We start from the raw sequence: 19,633 nt of genomic DNA, 5'->3' as shown, positions 1-19,633 counted from the left end.
ACCCTGAGTTGAGCTCCAAAGGATCTGACATTTGGGCTAGTTTGAGGCAGAAACTCAGGCTTTGCCTCTGGTTTTTGTGTCTGAGAACGGCGCGGAATGTAGAGGGGACCTCGTGGAGCCATAGAAGATCCTCCCTTGTTGGGGGTTTTTTACAGCTCCAAATAGCATTATGTCATTGTGGGGGAAAGGAGAAATTCTGTTTTCTGATTCAGGGGTCCACATGAGGAGGGATTCGAGAGCAGGACTCTGTGTATACATGCCTAGAAACCCAACCTTGGCTTTGGATTTGGGCCTAGGGTCACCACAAGCCTCATATGCTGCCTCAAGGTTGTGATACTGATGGGGCTTAGTTGAAAACGTGTTTCAGGTTGAGGGTCACAATGCGGGATTGTGTCTAAGGTCACCTTCAACAGTGGGCGGGGCCTCATGGGCCATGCAAGTTTCTCCTACTCTGAGGGTTTTACACACATCTCAATAGCAAGATTTCCTGCTACGGGTCCGGACTTCCATTTTGTGGATCATGTTCCCCCATATGCAGGGATTTGAGACCAGGTCTCTGGAGACAGTTGTTTATAAACCCAGGTTAGGTAGAGATGATTGCCTAGGGGCATGGCCGGTCTAGGGTGCTATCTACCTGCATGGCTAACAGAATTCAGGGCCCATGATTTGGCAAACAGAATATTAGTGCTCAGTTCAGTTTATGAATTGTGGTGCCCTCGCAGGCCATGCAGTTTGACCCTCCTTTGGGGTTTTTGTGCAGTTTCAATGGCCGCTTATACCTTCTGAAAGGCAGGCAGAGTGTTGTGTTGGGGCTCCAGAATTCCCAGTCTGGAGTGCTTGTTCACCAGGACTCTGGGGACGGAAGACTGAAAACAAAGGCTAGGGTTAGTGTTAGGGCATAGGGCATGGCAGCCCTGATCTCTAGATCCTGAGACCAGGTCACCAGCATCAGAAATAAGGGCTAGTGTCCGATGTCCGCTCAGGCTGGAGTTTGTGTCCAGGAGTGCCGCCTAATGGAGGGGTGGCCTCAGGAGGCCATGCAGGTTTTCCCAATCTGGGGGTTGGGCGCGGCTCCAAACAGCAAGATTCTCTTCTTTGGGACAGTGGGAGTGCTGATTGATGGCTCAAGGGTCGCCCTTATGGACCAATTTGAGAGCAGGCTCTATATATGGATGCCTGAATAGCGCACCTACTGTACGCATTGAAGCCAAGGGACAAGGCAGGTTCGATCTGCTGGCTCTGGGGCGAGCTACCCAGGGGGCTGAGTTGAAAAGGACTCTCATTCTGAGGTTCACAATGTGGGTTTCTGTCCAGAACTACCTTCAAATGTGGTGGTGGCCTCAGGGGCCATACAGGATTCTACTACCCTGAGGGTTTGACACAGCTCCCAAGAGAAATATTTCCTTCTGGGGACAGGAATTTTTGTTTCTGTGGCTCAGGTATCCCCCAAAAATTGGCATTCAAGACCAGGTCTCAGTGGACGGATGACCTACAACCTATGCTAGGATACAGAATAGAGCCTAGTGGCATGTCAGGTTTAATCTCTTTCTGGTGCCATCGACCTGGGTGTCTAATGGGGGTTAGTTGCTCACAGTGTGTCAGACTGTGCATTTTATCCTGGGGGACCTATGAAATTGGGATAGTCTGAGGGGCCTTGCAGGTTTGTCCTAATCTTGAGGTTTCCTGAAGCTCTAAGGGACACAGCTGTCTTCTGGAGGGCAGGCACAGTCCTGTGGTGTGTGTATGGGATACCCACGTTGGATGGTTTGTGGGGCAGGGCTCTGGAGACAGAAGTCTGAAAACACACTATGGTTAGGATTAGGGCAGAGGGTATGTATGGCAGGCACCATTTGCAGACCCAGAGGGAGCTCCTAGGGATCTGAAATTAGGGAGAGAGTGAGGCAGTAGCTGAGGCCTTTGTCTCTGGATTTTGTGTCTAGGATGGCCGTGGAATGTAGGTGTGGCCTTATTTGGCCTTGGAAGATTCTCCCTCTTTGGGGAGGCTCCCAATAGTTTGCCTGGCTCCCAATAGTTTGGTGTCATTCTGGTGGAAGGGATGAGTCCTTTTATCTCTTTCAGGATTCCCCCCAAAACAGGGATCCAACAGCAGGGCTCTGGGTATAGGTGCCTGCATAATACACCTTGGGTTAGGATTTGGGCCTAGGGGCATGGCAAGCCTGATATGTGGGCTCTTGGTGCTTCTACTGAAGGGCCTCATTTGAAAATGGGGCTCAGGATCGTGGTTACAATGTGTGTTTCTGCCCAAGTCAGCCCTCAAGAGTGGGCGAAGCCTCATGGACCATGTAGGATTCTCCTACCCTGAGGATTTGACACCCATCCCAACAGCAAGGTTTCTTGCCATGGGGAAGGAGGACTTCTGTTTTTGCATCAGGTTCCCCCATACGCAGGTATTTGAGATAAGGTCTGTGGACAGATGCCTGAAAACCCAGGTTGGGTAGATACGATGGCCTAGGACCATTGCAAGTCTGAATTGCTGGATATGTGAGTAGCTGTCTGTGTCGCTGATGGGGGGTCTGGTCTCTGGCTGTATCAGACAGAGCATTAGTGGTGCTAACGGTGGCCTATGAAATTGGGGTGCCTTCAAGGGCCGAGCAGGTTGATTCCCATTTGGAGTTTTTTGGCAGTCCCATAGCGCATATTTCCCTCCTGGTGGGCAGGCAGAGTGCTGCGTTGTGGCTCCAGAAATCCCAGTCCAGAGGGCTTGTGGGCCAGGAGTGTGAGGATGGAAGTCTGAGAAGCTAGGGTTAGGTTTAGGGCAATTGGCATGGCAGCCCCAATCTGTAGAGGCTGAAGCGAGTTCTCCAGCATCTGAGTAAGGGCTACAGTCAGATGTTCCTCAGGCTAAAGTTTGTGTCCATCAGGGCCCCCTAATGGAGGGGTGGCCTCATGAGGCCATGGAGGTTTTCCCACTCTGGAAATTGTGAGCTGTTCCAAAAAGAAAGTTTTCCTACTATGGGACAGAGGAGTCCCGCTTAATGGCTCAAAGGTCCCAAATATGGAAAGATTCGATAGCAGGGCTCTACCTATGGATGCCTGGAAACCACACCTCACGTTCCCATTGGCGCCTCGGAACAAAGTAGGTTCGATCTGCTGGCTCTGGGGCGATATACCCAAGGGGCTAGGTTGAAATAGAGTCTCATGCTGATGGGTCACAATGCTGGCTTGTGTCCAGGGAGAAGGGAGACCTTGCAATGTGGTGTTGGCTCAGGGGCCATGCAGGATTCTTTTATGCTGAGAGTTATACACAGCTTCAAATAGCAAGGTTCACTTCTGGGGTCAGGAGGTATTCTGTTGTGTGCCTCAGGGAACCCCCATATGTTGGTATGTGAGACCAGGTCTCTTGGGATAGATGCCAGAAAACATAAGCTAGGGTTCAGATTAGGGCCTAGGGACATGTCAGGTTCTATCTTGTGTCTCTTGGGCTATCAACCTGTGAGTCTGACTGGATGTAGTTGTTCAGGGTTTGTCAGACAGCACATTTTTTTCCTGAGTGGCCTATGAAATTAGGGTGGCTTCGGGGTCCTTGCAGGTTTATTCTAATCTGAAGGCTTTGGCAAGTGTAAAGGGCACAATTTCCTTTGCAAGGGAAGCACAGTCCTGCGGTGTGGCTCTGGAGGTCACATTTTGGAGATTTGTCGGGTAGGGCTCTGGGACAGAAGTCTGAAAACACCAACTAGGGTTAGGGTTTGGGCTGAGGTTATGGTAGACCTGATCGGCAGACCCTGAGGGGAGCTCCTCGGGATCTGAAATTAGGGCGAGTGTGAGGTGCTAGCTCAGGCTTTTGTCTCTGGATTTTGTGTCGAGGAATATAGGGGTGGCATCACGGGACCTTGGAAGATTCTCCTTCTCTGGGGATTTTCCCCAGATCCCAATAGTTTTGAGTCATCCTGGGGGAAGGGAGTTCTGTTTTCTCTCCAGGGGTCCCCCAGTAGAGGGATTCCAGAGCAGAGTTCTGGGTACCAGCATTTAGAAAACACACCTTAGGTTAGGATTTGGGCCTAGGGGCATGGCAAGTCCAATATGCGGGCTCTTGGTCCAGCTAGCGAGAGGCCTCATTTGAAAACAGGGCTCAGGCTGAGGGTCACAATGAGTGTTTGTGCCCATGCTGGCTCTCCAGAGTGGCGTGGCCTCATGGGCCATGCAAGTATTCCCTGCCCTGAGTGTTTTACAACCATCCCAGCAGCAAGGTGTCCTGCCATGGGGAAGGAGGAGTTCTGTTTTGTGCATCAGGTTCCCCCATATGCAGGTATTTGAGCTAAGGTCTGGGTACAGATGCCTAAAAACCCAGGTTGGGTAGTGATGATGGCCGAGGGCCATGGCAGGTCTGATATGGATAGGCCGCCAGTTGTCTGGGTGACTGATGGAAGGTCTGGGCTCGGCTGTCTCAGACTGAGAATTGGTGCACAAGGCAGCCTAAGAAATTGGGGTGTCGTCGAGGGCCATGCAGGTTGCTCCTCATTTGGGGTTTTTGTACAGCCCCATAGGGCACTTTTTTCTTCTTGTGGGCAGGCAGAGTGCTGCATTGTGGCTCCAGAAATCCCAAATAGGAGGGCAGTTGGGCCAGGAGTGTGATGACAAAAGTCTAAAAACAAAAGCTTGGGTTAGGTTTAGGGCCTAGGGCACGGCAAGCCCAATTTGCAGAGGTGAATCAATATCTATAGCATCTGAAGTCAGGGCAAGTGTCAGACGTTCACTCAGGGTAGAGTTTGTGTCCATGATGACCGCCTAGTGGAGGAGTGGCCTCATGAGGCCATGGAGGTTTTCAAACTCTGGGGGTTGTGAGCTGCTCCAAACAGCAAGTTCTTCTTCATAACATGGGGATTTTGTTTGATGACTCATGGGTACACCGTATGGATGGATTTGAGAGCAGGGCTCTACCTATGGATGCCTGGAAACCCCACCTTGTGTTAATATTGACACCTAGGAACATGGCAGTTTCGATCTGCAGGATATGGGGCGAGCTACCCAGGGGACTGAGTTGAAATGGAGTCTCATGCTGATGGATCACAATGCTGGTTTCTCTCCAGGGGTACCTTGGAATGTGGCCGTGGCGAGGGGTCATACAGGATTCTCCAACCCTGAGTATTTACACAGTTCCAAATAGCAAGGTTCCCTTCTGGGGACAGGATGTGTTCTGTTTTGTGCCTCAGGTGAAGCCACATATGTTGGCATTGAGAACAAGCCTCTGGTGACAGAAGCCCTAAAACCTAAGCTAGGGTTCAGATTAGGGTCTAACGGCATGTCAGGGCCAATCTTCTGTCTCCTGGGCAATTGACCTGGGTGTCTGACTGGATATCAGTGCACAGGGTTTGTCAGACTGTGCATTTTTGTCCGGGGTGCCCTATGAAATAGGGGTTGCCTTTGGTGCCTTTCAGTTTTCTCATAATCTGTAGGATTTTGGCAACTGTGATGGGCCGAGTTTCCCTCAGGAGGGCAGGCACACTCTTGTGGTGCAGCTACAGTACTGATCCTCAGTATGGAGGGTGTGTGGACCAGGGATTTGGGGACAAAAACATGAAAACACAAACACAGGTTTTGTTTAGGGCCGAGGTTATGGCAAGCCCGATCTGCAGACCCTGAGGGGAGCACCTCATGATCTGAAATTAAGGTGAATATCAGCCAGTAGCTCAGGTTTTTGTTTCTGTATTGTGTGTCTAGGATGGCTGCGGATGTAGGGTTGGCCTTCTGGGGCTATGGAAGATTCTCCCTCTCTGGTGATATTGCCGGGCTCCCAATAGTTTGGTGTCATTCTGGGGGAAAGGAGGAGTTTTTTGTTTGTTTGTTTGTTTGTTTGTTTGTTTTTTGTCTCAAAGGTCCCACAAAAAGAAAGATTCCATAGCTGAGCTCTGGGTACGGGCTCTTGGAAAACTCCATCGTGGTTAGTATTTGGGCCTAGGAACATGGCAAGCATGATATGTGTGCTCTTAGTCCATGTACCTAGGCGCTTTATTTGACAACATGGCTCAGGATGAGGGTCACAATCAGTGTTTGTGCCCAATGCGGTCCTCCAAAGTGGGAGGGGTCTCTTGGGCCAAGCAGGTTTCTCTTACCATGAGGGTTTGACACCCATGTTAGCATTAGGTCTGAGGTTATGGAGGTGCGATCTGCAGACCCTGAGAGGAGCTTCCGAGGATCTGCAATTAGGGCAAGTTTGAGGTTTTAACTCGGGATTTTGTCTCTGGATTGTGTGTCTAGGATGGGAAGCAATGTAGGGGTGGCCTCATGGGGCCTTGGAAGATTCCCTGTCTCTGGGGGTTCTGTCAGGTTCTCCATAATTTGGTGTCATTCTAGGGGAAGGGAAGAGTCATATTTTCTGTCTCAGGGTTCCCACCAAAAAAGGGATTCCAGAGACCGACTCTGTACCGGTGTCTAGAAAACACCACTGTGGGTTAGGATTTGGGCCTAGGGGCAAGGCTGGCCCGGTATGTGGGCTCTTAGTCCAGCTCCCAAGGGGGCCTTACTGAAAATAGTCTCAGGCTGAGGGTCACAATGCATGTATGTGCCCAGGGCGGCCCACATGAGTGGATGTGTCCTTGTTGGCCATGCTGGTTTCTCTTACTCAGAGGGTTATACACCCATCCCAACAGTAAGATTTCCTGCCATGGGGAAGAAGGAGTACTCTTTTGTGTATCAGATTTCCCCATATGCAGGGATTTGAGATAAGGTCGGAATACAGATGCCTGAAAAGCTAGGTTGGGTAGAGATGATGGCGTAGTGCCATGGCAGGTCCCATCTGCTGGATATGCGGCTGGGTGGCTGACGGGAGATCTGGGCTCAGGCTGTGTCAGACAGAGCATTAGTGCACAGGGCGGCCTATGAAATTGGTGTGCCCTCGAGGGCCGTGCAGGTGGATCCTTGTTTGGGGATTTGGGGCACCCCCATAGGGCACTTATTTCTTCTGGTGTGCAGGGAGAGTGCTGCGTTGTAGCCCCAGAATTCCCAATCTGGAGAGATTATGGGCCAGGAGCATGAGGATGTAAGTCTGAAAACACAAGCTCGGGTTCAATTTAGGGCCTAGCGCACAGTAGGCCCAATCTGCAGTGCCTGAAACGAAGTCTCCAACATCTGAAGTCAGGGCGAGTGTCAGACATTCGCTCAGGCTGGAGTTTATGTCCATGATGGCCACCAAATGGAGGGATGACTTCATGAGGCCATGGAGGTTTTTCCACACTGAGGGTTGTGAGTTGTCCCAAACAGCAAAGTTTCCTTCCTCGGGTCAGGGGAGTACTGTTTGATGGCTCCAGGGTCCCCACATGGAAATATTTGAGAGCAGAGTTCTACGTATTGATGCCGGGAAACCCCACTTCGAATTACCATGTAGCCTAGGAACATGGCACGTTCAATCTGCTGGCTCTGGGGTCAACTACCCTGGGCGCTGACTTGAAGTAGAGTCTCATGCTGATGGGTCTCAATGCAGGTTTGTGTTCAGGGAGACCTTGGAATGTAGCGGTGGCTCAGGTGCCATGCAGGATTCTCCTACCCTGAGGGTTTGACACAGCTGCAAATAGCAAGGTTTCCTACTGGGGACAGGAGGTGTTTGTGGCTCGGGGTTTGTGGCTCAGGGGGGCGTTGAGTTTGTTTTATGGCTCGGGGAACCCCTATTTTGGTATTGGAGAACAGGTGTCTGGAGAATGATACCTGAAAACCTATGCTGGGGTTAAGATTAGGACTTAAGGGCATGTCAGGTCAATATTCTGTCTCTAGGGACCATTTACCTGGGTGTCTGACTTGAGGTAAGTGCTCAGGGTGTGTCAGATGGTGCATTTTTTTCCAGAGTGGCCAATGAATTTGGGATGGCTTTGGGGGCCTTGCAGATTTCTCCTAATCTAGATGGTTTTGGCAACTGTGATGGGCACAGTATCCTTCGAGTGGGCAGCCACAATCCTGGAGAGTGGCTTCAAAAGCCCAATCCTGGAGGGCGTGTGGTCAGGGTGTTTGGGACAAAAGTCTGAAAACACAAACTTGGGTTAGGTTTAAGGCCGATGTTATGGCAGGCCTGATCTGCAGACCCTCAGGGGAGCTCCTCATGATCTGAAATTAGGGTGAGTGTGAGGCAGTAACTCAGGCTTTTGTCTCTGGATTGTCTGTCTAGGATGGCCGCTGTGTTGTGGTTCCAGAATTCCCAATCTGGAGGGCTTGTTAGCCAGAGTGTGAGGTTGGAATTCTGAAAACACAAGCTTGTGTTAGTTTTAGGGCTGAGGGCATGGCAGGCCATATCTGCAAAGTCTGAATTGAGATTTCCAGCATGTGAAGTAAGGGCGAGTGTCAGACGTTTGCTCAGGCTAGAGATTGTGTCCATGATGGCTGCTGCATGGAGGGGTGGCCTCATGGGGCCATGGAGGTTTTCCCACTCTTGGGGTTGTGAGGTGCTTCAAACACCAAGGTTTCCTTCTGCAGGAGAGTGGGTGTCCTGTTTCCAGTCCCAAGTTTTCCCCATACCAAATGATTCGAGAGCAGTCTCTATGTATAGATGTCTGGAAACCCCACCTCATGATCCCACTGGGCCTAGGAACAAAGCAGTTTCAATTGCTACCTCTGGGGCAAGGTACCCAGGGGGCTGAGTTGAAATGCAGTTACAACGAGTGTTTGTGTCCAGGGACAACTTGGTATGTGGCAGTGGCTCAAAGGACATGCAGAATTCTCCTACCCTGAGGGTTGGCCACAGCTCCAAATAGCAAGGTTTCCTTCTGGGGACAGGAGATGTTCCTTTTTGGGCCGCTGGGACCCCACATATATTGGAATTTGAGACCAGTCCTCTGGGCACAGATGCCTGAAATCCTAAGCAAGGGTGCAGAATACTACCTAGGGGTATGTCATGTTCACTCTTCTGTTTCTGGGGCCATCTACCTGGGTGTCTGACTGGAGGTCTGTGCATAGGGTGTGCCAGTGTACCCAGTTTTATCAAGAGCAGCCTACGAAATTGGGGTGACATCAGGAGCCTTGCAGTTCTCTCCTAATCTGGATGGTTTTGGCAACTCTAAAGGGCACAATTTCCTTCAGAAGGTAGGCACAGTCCTGAGTTGTGGCCCAGGAGGCCTGGAGGGTGTGTTGGCAAGGGCTCTAGAGACAGAAGTGTGAAAACACAAATTTGGGTTAGGATTAAAGCTGAAGCATGGCAGTCCTGATCTGTAGCCCCTGAGGGGAGCTTCTCGGGTTCTGAAATTAGAGTGAGTATGAGGTGGTAGCTCAGGCTTTTGTCTCTGGATTTTGTTTCTAGGATGTCCACAAAATGTAGGGATGGCCACTTGGGGCCAAGGAAGATTATCCCTCTCTGGGGATTTTGCCTGGATCCCAAGAATTTGGTGTCACTCTTGGGGTAAGAGGGAGTCCTGTTTTCTGTCTCAGGGGTTACCCATAAAGAGTGATTCCAGAACAGGGTTCTCTGTACGGGTGCCTGGAAAACCCCAATTTGGATTAGGATTTGGGCCTAGGGGTTTGGCATGCCTGATATGAGAGCTCTTGGTCCAGCTACCGAGTGCCCTTACTTGACAATGGGGATCAGGATGAGGGTCACAATGTGAGTTTGTGCACAAGGCGGCCCCCAGACATCACGTGGCCTCATAGGCCATGGAGGTTTCTGCTAGTCTGAGTATTTGAAACCCACCCCAACAGAAAGGTTCACTGCCACTGGGAAGGAGGAGTTCTGCTTTGTGCATCATGTTCCCCCCAGTGCATGGACTGAAGATAAGTTCTTGGTTCAGATGCCTGAAAACCGAGGTTGGGAATAGATGATGGCCTAAGGCCATGGTCGGTCCGATGTGCTGGCTGTGGGGACAGTTGTCTGGGTGTCTGTCAGGAGGTCTAGGCTCAGGCTGTATCAGACAGAACATTAGTGTCCAGGGCAGCCTAAGAAACCTAGGTGCGGTCGAGAGCCATGCAGGTTGATCCTCATTTGGGGTTTCCGTCCTGCCCATAGGCAACGTTTTCCTTCAGGTGGGCAGTCAGATTGCTGCATTTTGGCTCCTTAGTTCCCAATCTGGAGAGCTTGTGGGCCAGGAATGTGAGGACAGAAGTCTGAAAACAGAAGCTAGGGTTATGTTTGGGGCCGAGGGCAAGGCAGACCCACTCTGCAGAGGCTGAATCGAGATCTCCTGCATCTGAAGTCAGGACGAGTATCAGACGTTGGCTCAGGCTGGAGTTTGTGTCCATGATGGTCTCTTTATGAAGGATGGGGGGCTATGATGCCATGGAGGTTTTCCCCAGCTGTAGGATGGGAGCTGCTACAAACTGCAAGGTTTCCTTCTACAGGACAGTGAGTCCTTTGGGATGGCTCCAGGACACCCTATACAGAAAGACTCGAGAGCAGGGTTCAAAGGATGGATGCCTGGACACCCCACCTCGCATTCCCATTTGCTCTGAATGACAAGGCAGGTTGGACCTGCTGGCGCTGGGGTGAGCTACCCAGGGGGCTGAGTTGAGTTGGACTCTCCTGAATATGGGTCCTAATGTGGGTTTGTGTCCATGGAGAACTTGGAATGTGGTGGTGGCTCAGGGGCCCTGCAGGATTCTCCTATCCAGAGGGTTTGACACAGCTCCAAAGAGCAAGCTTCCCATGTGAAGACGAGATGTGTTCTGTTTGGTGCCTCAGAAAACCCCCATATGCTGGTATTCGAAACCAGGCCTCTGAGGAGGGATGCCTGGAAACCAAAGCTAGGGTACAGAAAAGGGCCTAGGGGCCTGTCTGGTTCAATCTCCTGTCTCTGAGGACATCGGTCTGCATGTCTGAGTGGAGGTGGTATGTCAGCTTGTGTCAGAATGCCCCTGTTTGTCCAGGATGGCCTACATGATTGGTTCGTCCTCAGAGGCCTTGGAGGGTCCTCCTAATCTGTAGGGTTGTGGCCAATGGAATGGGCACAATTTCCTTGGAGAGGGCAGGCACAGTCCTGAGGTGTGGCTCTAAGGGCCCCAGCATGGAGGGTGTGTGGGCCAGGGCTCTGGGGTCAAAAGTATGAAAACACAAACTGGGCTTAGGTTTTCAGCCGAGAGGATGGCAGGCTCAATCTACAGACTGTGACTAGAGCTCCTCCGGATATGAAAGAAGGGAGAGTGGAGGTGGTCGCTCAGGCTTTTGTCTCTGGATTTTGTGTCAAGGATGGCCGTGGAATGGAGGGGTGGCCTCAAGGTCCATGGACGAGTCTCCCTCTCTGGGGATATGGCCCAAATCCCAAAATTTTGTGGTCATTCCTTTGGAAGGGAGGAGTCCTGTTTTCTGCTTCATGTGTCCCTCCAAAAGAGGGATTCCAAAGAAAAGCCCTGGGTACGGGCCACTGGAAAACCTGACCACTGGTTGGGATTGAGGGCCTAGGGGCATGGCAAGCCCCATGTGCGGGCTCTTGGTCCAGAAACTGAGAGGCTATAGTTGAACACAGGGCTCCCGCTGAGGGTCACAAGGTGTGTTTGTGCCCAAGGCGGGCCTCAAGCGTGGGCGTGGCCTTATGGGCCATGCAGGTTTCTCTTATCCTGACGGCTTGCCACTATGCCAACAGCAAGGTTTCCTGCCGTGGGTAAGGAGGAGTTCTGAAGTGTGCATCAGGTTCCCCCCTGTGCAGGAATTGGAGATTAGGTCTAGGTTCAGATCCTGAAAACCCAGGTTGGGAAGAGATGAAGGCCTAAGGCCATAGGGGTTCTGATGTGCTACGTGTGCAGCCAGCTGTCTGGAGGTTTGTCAGGAGGTCTGGGCTCATTCTATGTCAGACAGTGCATTTGTGCCCAGTGCAACCTAGGAAATTGGAGTGCGTTCGAGTGACATACAGGTTAGTCCTCATCTGGGGTTTCTGGGTAGCCCCATAGGGCAACGTTTTTAATCTGGTTGGCAGGCAGAGTGCTACGTTGTGGCTCTGGAATTCCCAATCTGGACGGCTTGTGGGCCTGGAGTGTGAGGACGGAATTCTGAAAACACAAGCTAGGGTTAGGTTTGGGGCTGAGGGCATAGCAGGCCCACTCTGCAGAGGCTGAATAGAGATCTCCTGCTTCTGAAGTCAGGGCAAGTATCAGACACTGGCTCAGGCTGGAGTTTGTGTCCATGATGGTCCCTAAATTAAGGGGGGCCTCATAAGGCCATGGAGGTTTCCCAAGCTGGGGGTTGTGAGCTGCACCAAGCCACAAGGTTTCCTTCTGCGGGACAGTCGAGTCCTGTTCAATGGCTTCAGGACAGACCCTACAGAAAAACTCAAGAGCAGGATTCTAAGGATGGATGCCTGGACACCCCACCTCGCATTCACATTGGATCCTAGTGACAGGGCAGGTTCGATCGGCTGGCTCAGGGGGAGCTACCCCGGGGTCTGAGTTGAAATGGACTCTCCAGAGGATGGGTCAACATGTGGGTTTGTGTCCATGGAGACCTTGGATTGTGGCTGTGGTTCAGGGGCCCTGCATGATTCTCCTACGCAGAGGGTTTGACACAGCTCCAAAGAGCAAGCTTCCCATGTGGAGATGAGAGGTGTTCTGTTTGTTGCCTCAGGAAACTCCCATATGCTGGTATTCAAAACCAGGCCTCTGAGGAGGGATGCATGGAAACCAAAGCTAGGGTTCAGATTAAGGCCTAGGGGACAGTCTGGTTCAATCTTCTGTCTCTGGGGACATCTGTCTGCATGTCTGAATGGAGGTAGTTGCTCAGCTTGGGTCAGAATGCCCCTTTTTGTCCAGGACGTCCTCCTCTATTGGATGGCCTCAGGGGCCTTGGGGATTCTCCTAATCTGTAGGGTTTAGGCCAACGGAATGGCCACAGTATCCTTGGAGAGGGCAGGCACCAGCCTGCATTGTGGGTCCAGACTCCCCAGCCTGGAGGGTGTGTGGGCCAGGGCTTTGGGGACAGAAGGGTGAAAACACAAACTCAGCTTAGGTTTGGGGCCGAGGGTATGGCAGGCCCGATCTACAGACCGAGAGGGGAGCTCCTTGGGATATGAAAGAAGGGTGAGTGGGAGGTGGTCGCTCTGGCGTTTTTCTCTGGATTTTGTGTCAAGGATGGCCGTGGAATGGAAGGGTGGCCTCAGGGGCCATGGTTGTCTCCCTCTCTGTGTAGTTGGCCCGGCTCCCAAGAGTTTGGGGACATTCTGTGGGAAGGGAGGAGTCCTGTTTTCTGCCTCAGCTGTCCCTCCTAAAGAGGGATTCCAGAGCAGAGTCCTGGGTACTGGCAACTCGAAAACCCAACTTCTGGTTTGGATTGGGTCCTCAGGGCAAAGCAAGCCCCATATGCAGTCTCCTGGTCCAGACACAGAGAGGCCTTACTTGAACACGGGATTCATGCTGAGGGTCACAATGCGTGTTTGTGCCCAAGGCAGCCCTCAAGATTGGGCGTGGCCTCATGGGCCATTCAGGTTTCTCCTACCCTGAAGGCTTGAAACCATGCCAACAGCAAGGTTTCCTGCCGTGGAGAAGGAGGAGTTCTGATGTATGCATCAGGTTCCCCCCTGTGCAGTGATTGGAGATAAGGTCTAGGTTCAGATGCCTGACAACCCAGGTTGGGAAGAGATGACGGCCTAAGGCCATTGCCAGTCAGATGTGCTGGGCGTGCGGCCAGCTGTCTGGGTGTCTTTCGGGAAGTCTGGGCTGTCTGTGTCAGACAAAGCATTAGTGCCCAAGGGAGCCTAGGAAATTGGGGTGCATTCGAGGGCCATGCAGGTTGATCCTCATTTGGGGTTTCTGGGTAGCCCCATAGGGCAACGTTTTTAATCTGGTGGGCAGACAGAGTGCTGCATTGTGGGTCCAGAATTCCCAATCTGGATGGCTTCAGGGCCAGGAGTGGGAGGACGGAATTCTGAAAACACAAGCTAGGATTATGTTTGGGCCTGAGGACACAGCAGTCCCACTCTGCAGAGTCTGAATCGAGATCTTCTGCATCTGAAGTCAGGGCGAGTATCAGACGTTGGTTCAGGCTGGAGTTTGCGTCCATCATGGCCCCTTTATTAAGGGGGTGGAGGTCTCAGGAGGCCATGGAGGCTTTCCCACGCTGGGGATTGTGAGCTGCTCCAAACCGCAATGTTTCCTTCTATGGGACAGTCAAGTCTTGGTGGATAGCTCCAGGACCCCCCATACATAAAGACTCGAGAGCAGGCTTCTAAGGATGGATGCCTAGACGTCCAAACTCGCATTCCCTTTGGCTCCTAGTGACAAGGCCATTTCGAACTGCTGGCTCTGGGGCGAACTACCAAGGGGGCTGAGTTGAATTGGACTCTCCAGGGGATGGGACATCATGTGGTTTTGTGTCCATGGAGACCTTGGAATGTGGTGGTGGCTCGGGGGCCCTGCAGGATTCTCCTATCCAGAGGGTTTGACACAGCTCCAAAGAGCAAGCTTCACATGTGGAGATGAGAGGTGTTCCAATTGTTGCCTCAGGAAACCCCCATATTCTGGTATTCAAAACCCGGCCTCTGAGGAGGGATGCCTGGAAACCCAAGCTAGGATTCAGATTAGGGCCTAGGGGCCTCTCCTGTTCAATCTCCTGTCTCTGGAGACATCGGTCTGTGTGTCTGAGTGGAAGTAGTTGCTCAGCTTGGGTCAGAATGGCCCTGTATGTACAGGGCATCCTCCACTATTGGGATGGCCTTGGGGGCCTTGGAGGTTTCTCCTAATCTGTTTTTGCCAAAGGAATGGGTACAGTTTTCCTGGAGATGGCAGGCACCATCCTGCATTGTGGCTCCAGAGTCCCCAGCCTGGAGGGTGTGTGGGCCAGGGCTGTGGGGACAGAAAGGTGAAAACACAAACTTGGCTTAGTTTTGGGGCCGAGGGTATGGCAGACCCGATCTACAGACCGAGAGGGGAGCTCCTCAGGATATGAAAGAAGGTGAGTGGGAGGCAGTTGCTCTGGCTTTTTTCTCTGGATTTTGTGTCAAGGATGGCCGTGGAATGTCAGGGTGGCCTCTGACATGGGTCATGGTCGAGTCTCTGTCTCTGAAGATTTGGCACAGCTCCCACGAGTTTGGGGTCATTCTGTGGGAAGGGAGGAGTCCTGTTGTCTGATTCAGGTGCCCCTCCAATAGAGGGATTCCAGAGCAGAGTCCTGGGTATGGGCGACTAGAAAACCCGAACTCTGGTTAGGAATGGGGGCTTAGGGGCACAGCACATCCCATATGCTGGCTCCCAGCCACAGAGGGGCCTTACTTGAACACAGGTCTCACGCTGAGGATCACAATGTGTGTTTGTGCCCAAGGCGGCCCTCAAGCATTGGCGTGGCCTCATGGTCCATGAAGGCTTCTTCTACCCTGAAGGCTTGACACCAGGCCAATAGCAAGGTGTCCTGCCTGTGAGGGCCTGTATGAGGGCCTGGTTAACCAGAGGAACTTTCTTGCAAACGTCGGATATAGTCGTGGGCCAGGCCAGATGGAGACATCCAATCAGTGGGGCCTACATATATTTACTCTTGTGTGTTGCAATCTCATTGGCTACCTGTGTGTGCCGGGCTCAACCACCTTATAAAGGTTAGTCTGTGAGGCGGGGGGGGGGAGTAGTAGTAGGAGTAGTAGTAGCCATTGATGTACCCGATGGGGTAGCTGTTGGGGTAGCCGTTGGGGTAGCTGTTGGGATAGCCTTTGGGATAGCTGTTGGGTAGTAGTGTAGTAGTGATAGCATCAGGATCATTCAGGTAGACGTCGGGAGCATAATGAGCGTCGCCAGGGAGCGGCCTCGCTGGAGAGCAGCACCGCTGGGGAGCAGCACCCCTGGGGGCATTGTTATCAGGAACTGGCCATGCCGGGGAGAAGCGCCCCCAGGAACATCGTCTTCGGGTAGGGGAGTTGTCAGGTAGGGGGAGTCATCGGGTACGGGTAGTCATCAGGTAAGGGAAATGTCAGATAAGGGAAGTAGTCGGGGTTGGTGTCCTGGTCATCTTCGCCTCTTTGTATGAGATGGTCCTGACTGGTCTGTTTGATTTTCGATGCTTGGCGCAAAATAAAGCTTTGCTTGACTTTTGCTTTGTGTCAGTCTCATTTCTTTGATATCGGACCCTAACATTGGGGGCTCGTCCTGGATCAAATGATGAGAACTGAGCCAACATCGGAATTTCTGGGAAAAGCCTCTGGAGGTGTTGGGATCTTATCTATCTGGTTGGAGCTCCAGGGTACAGCCGACCAGGGAGAAGCTGGATGCAGCCATGCTCCCCAGGGCTGGAGTGGATGCAGGGACACCCTGTCCCTCCACTGGTAGATCGCCAGGGGGTTTGAGTCCCCCTAGATACTCAGGGGTTTTGAGTCCCCCTGGGTGGTAAGGGGCCTGCCAGAGGGTTCGAGTCCCCCTGGATGCTCAGGGGCCTGCTGGCAGGTTCCAGTCCCTCTAGGCAGTGGCCAGGGGGTTCCTGTACCCCTAAGTGGTGGTGGGGGGTTCGAGTCCCCCTAGGTGGTCACCGGGGACCAAGAAAATCCCCACTGGTGGCAGGACAGCTGGATCTGTGGCTGTCTTTTTGTTGTCTGTTGTGTTGTTTGTTATGATTGAAGGGATGGGCCAGGCAGAGAGTAAGGGGACTCTGACTTTCGTCTCTCCATTCCTCATAATAGATGTGGGGCTTCTCCCTCACTCATTTCGTGTGTTAAGGGATATAACTGGAGCCAACTGGAGTTAGTCTAATGTTGGGTTAAGGTGCTCAATGCTGATGCTCAATGGAGCCAGGCGTGGAATATGAGTGCCTAGTGGGCCACTTTTGGTAAGCAGAATTGGCGCTGTGGGATGAACCGAACTCGAGATGGAGACTTTAAGGAATATTCCCAAGCAGCTGCCAAAACTCCCTTTGTTTCGGGGAATTCCTTGCCTTCTGTGGCCCAACGTGGACTGCCTAGCCCCTCCCCCTTTCTGGCGGGGAAAGCATGGCGTCTGAAGTGGAATAGGCCCAGGTGGAACATGAAATCTGTTAGCAAAGAGATGACTGAACTGATGGTTAATTGTCTGTCTCAGGGTTTTAATGGGCAATTGTTAAAGTAGCTTTCAGAGTCTTTGGTAACCTGAAGCTTTGAAATATTACTTGGATGACAAATGGGATGAAGTGCTAGGGCACTGGTTGCCAGAACTGGGATTGTGCTTTTGAAATATGTTGGTAAACATGTTTTGTGCTTAAATGCTGTTGCAACAGTTCACAATTGGTTAATACTTAGTCTTCACTAGAGATTGAGATGTTTCTAAGAATATGTAAATGGTTTTCTCTTTGCCCATCTAGAATTGTAAATGAGATCTCTTTGACTCATAAGGCTTTTCCTTGATATGCTAAGTTACTCAGAAAGTACTGCTAAATCAATGATAAACCTTGGGTTACATTTGGGTAAATGCTGTAACTACTGCAGAGGTTCTATACATTTCCTAAAGTTTTAATGTTTTGATAGGGGTCATCATTTGATATTTAACCATATCTTTTCTGAGTTTTTATCATTTGTAATTGCTTTAATTTTCTTGTAAGATAAATTCCCCCTTAAAGGAAATTAATATGGACACTTTCAGAACAAATACAGGTCTTTGATATGTTGAAATCCTGGAACTGAAATGGGTAAAAATTTCCAGAAATAAAAGCTGCACTCAGACTAATCGAGAATTAGTACAATGACTCAAGGTAAGAATGAGTCTCCAGGACCTTCCTAGAAAGGCTTATTGAAGCCTATAAAATACATAGCCCGACTGACCCTGAGGCACTCGAAAATCAAGGGGCAGTGAAACTTGCTTTTGCCAGTCAGTCAGCTCCATATATAGGAAGGAAACTTCAGAAAATTGAAGGATTTGACGGGGAGAATTTGAGTTAGTGGGAATATCAGAAAAGGTGTTTAACAACAGGGATGCACAGGAGGATGAAAAACAAAAAGCTGGTTACGGTTTTGGCACTAGATGAGATAGGTAGGGGATAGTAAATGGAAGGAAAAACCTAAGCACAGAGAAGGCAGGCGGGAAGACTTAGATTCAGATCAGTGTGCTTACTGTACAAGAAAAGGAAACTGGGCTAGGGAGTGCCCCAAAATGAATATGGCAATGCTGGCCACCAGATAAAAAATTAAAGTCGAGGGGAAATCAGTTGATTTTTGCTGGACTTGGGAGCCCAATTTTCATTACTTAAACCTATGGGAAAACTATATGGAGAGGAAGTCTGTGTACAAGGAGCAAATGGCACAGAGAGACATAAATGGACAACAGAAAGGACTTTAAATTTGGCCTCGGGAGTAGTTAAACATCGATTTTAGGTCCTCCCTAGTGCCCCATATAACTTGATGGGAAAAGATCTCCTCCACAAGTTATGAGCTGGAATTCAGTACTCGGAAGGAGACATGACTGTATCCTTGAGACAACCCACTGTACAGGTGCTTATGGCAGCAGTAGATGAATACTTCCTTTCTGAGCCAGTCTCACAGCCAGAGGAAATAAAGGAGGGGATCCTTCTCCAAATCCTACAGGACGAGTTTCCCCAGGTCTGGGCAGAAGGGAAGCCCCCTGGCATGGCCAGTGGTGGTACAATTAAAGGCGACAGCTACGGCTGTTCACGTTTGGCAGTACCCCCTTCCCCGGGAAGCAAAGGAAGGGATCAGAAAACACATTAACCGCCTCCAAGGAGACGGGATCCTAGTTTCTTGCAAATCTCCATGGATCACACCTTTGTTGCCCATCAAAAAGGCCAAGACTGGGGAGTACTGACTCGTTCAGGACTTGTGGGAAGTTAATATCCACCCAACAGCGCCTAACCACTATACCCTACTCTCCCTCTTGGGCCCCAAAAGAACTGTGTATACTATCTTAGAACTCAAGCATGCATATTTATGCATATCTTTAGCAAGGGAATCTCAGTCCCTCTAGGCTTTTGAATGGTCTGACCCATAGGAAGGATTCCAAGGCCAGCTCACATGGACAAGACTTCCCCAAGGATTCAAGAATTCACCCACCATTTTTGACGAGGCTCTACACGAGGATTTGCATAAGTACAGAACCTCCAACCCAGGAGTCACTCTGTTACAGTATGTTGATGACTTGCTAATAGCCGCTGAGGACTATGAGTCATGTTTGCGGGGGACGAGAACTCTCCTATAGAATCTGCAGGAAAAAGGGCATCGGGTGTCAGCAAGGAAAGCACAGTTCTGTCAGAGCCACGCCACTTATCTAGGCTTTGATCTCCACAAGGGATTGCTCTTCACTTTCTGAGGCCAGGAAACAGGTGATCACCCGTTACCCCCGCCCCACCACGTCCCAACAAGTGAGGGAGTTTCTTGGGATGGTGGGCTACTGCAGACTACAGATACCGTGGTTTGCCAAGATTGCCTGAGCTCTCAACGAACTGGCAAAAGGGGGGCTCACTATGGTAGAGTGGATAGATGAGGCAGAAGGAACATTTCGGGAATTACAAACAGCCTTACTGACTGCTCCAGCAGTGGCCATCCCAGATGTTACCAAGTCCTTCCACTTGGATGTGGATGAAAAAGCAGGGATAGCCAAAGGAATTTTGACTCAGATTCTGGGGCCTTGGAAGAGGCCAGTAGCCTATCTTAACAAGAAACTAGATCCAGTAGTGGCTGGGCTCACCCCGTGTCTCCACATAATTGCTGCCATGGCCCTCCTGGTCAAGGATGCAAGTAAATTGACTTTGGGTCAAAATCTCATATTGACCACCACCCACGCTATCGAGGCCCTTCTCCAGACTCCACCAGACAGAAGGATGACA

General features: G+C 51.1%; 1 long non-coding RNA gene across 1 annotated transcript; it reads left to right on the top strand.

Moving 5' to 3' along the window:
• Positions 1–13,626: 13,626 nt before the first annotated feature.
• Positions 13,627–19,408, top strand: LOC125092656 (uncharacterized). The gene is made up of 3 exons (XR_007125032.1): positions 13,627–13,723; positions 19,051–19,054; positions 19,398–19,408. It is a non-coding gene; the product is annotated as an uncharacterized LOC125092656 (long non-coding RNA).
• Positions 19,409–19,633: the final 225 nt, after the last annotated feature.

This window comes from Lutra lutra, unplaced genomic scaffold (genome assembly GCF_902655055.1).
Source record: "Lutra lutra unplaced genomic scaffold, mLutLut1.2, whole genome shotgun sequence".
NCBI lineage: Eukaryota > Metazoa > Chordata > Mammalia > Carnivora > Mustelidae > Lutra > Lutra lutra.
The sequence above is the reverse complement of the archived record's forward strand: the minus strand, read 5'-3'. Positions and strand labels throughout refer to the sequence as shown.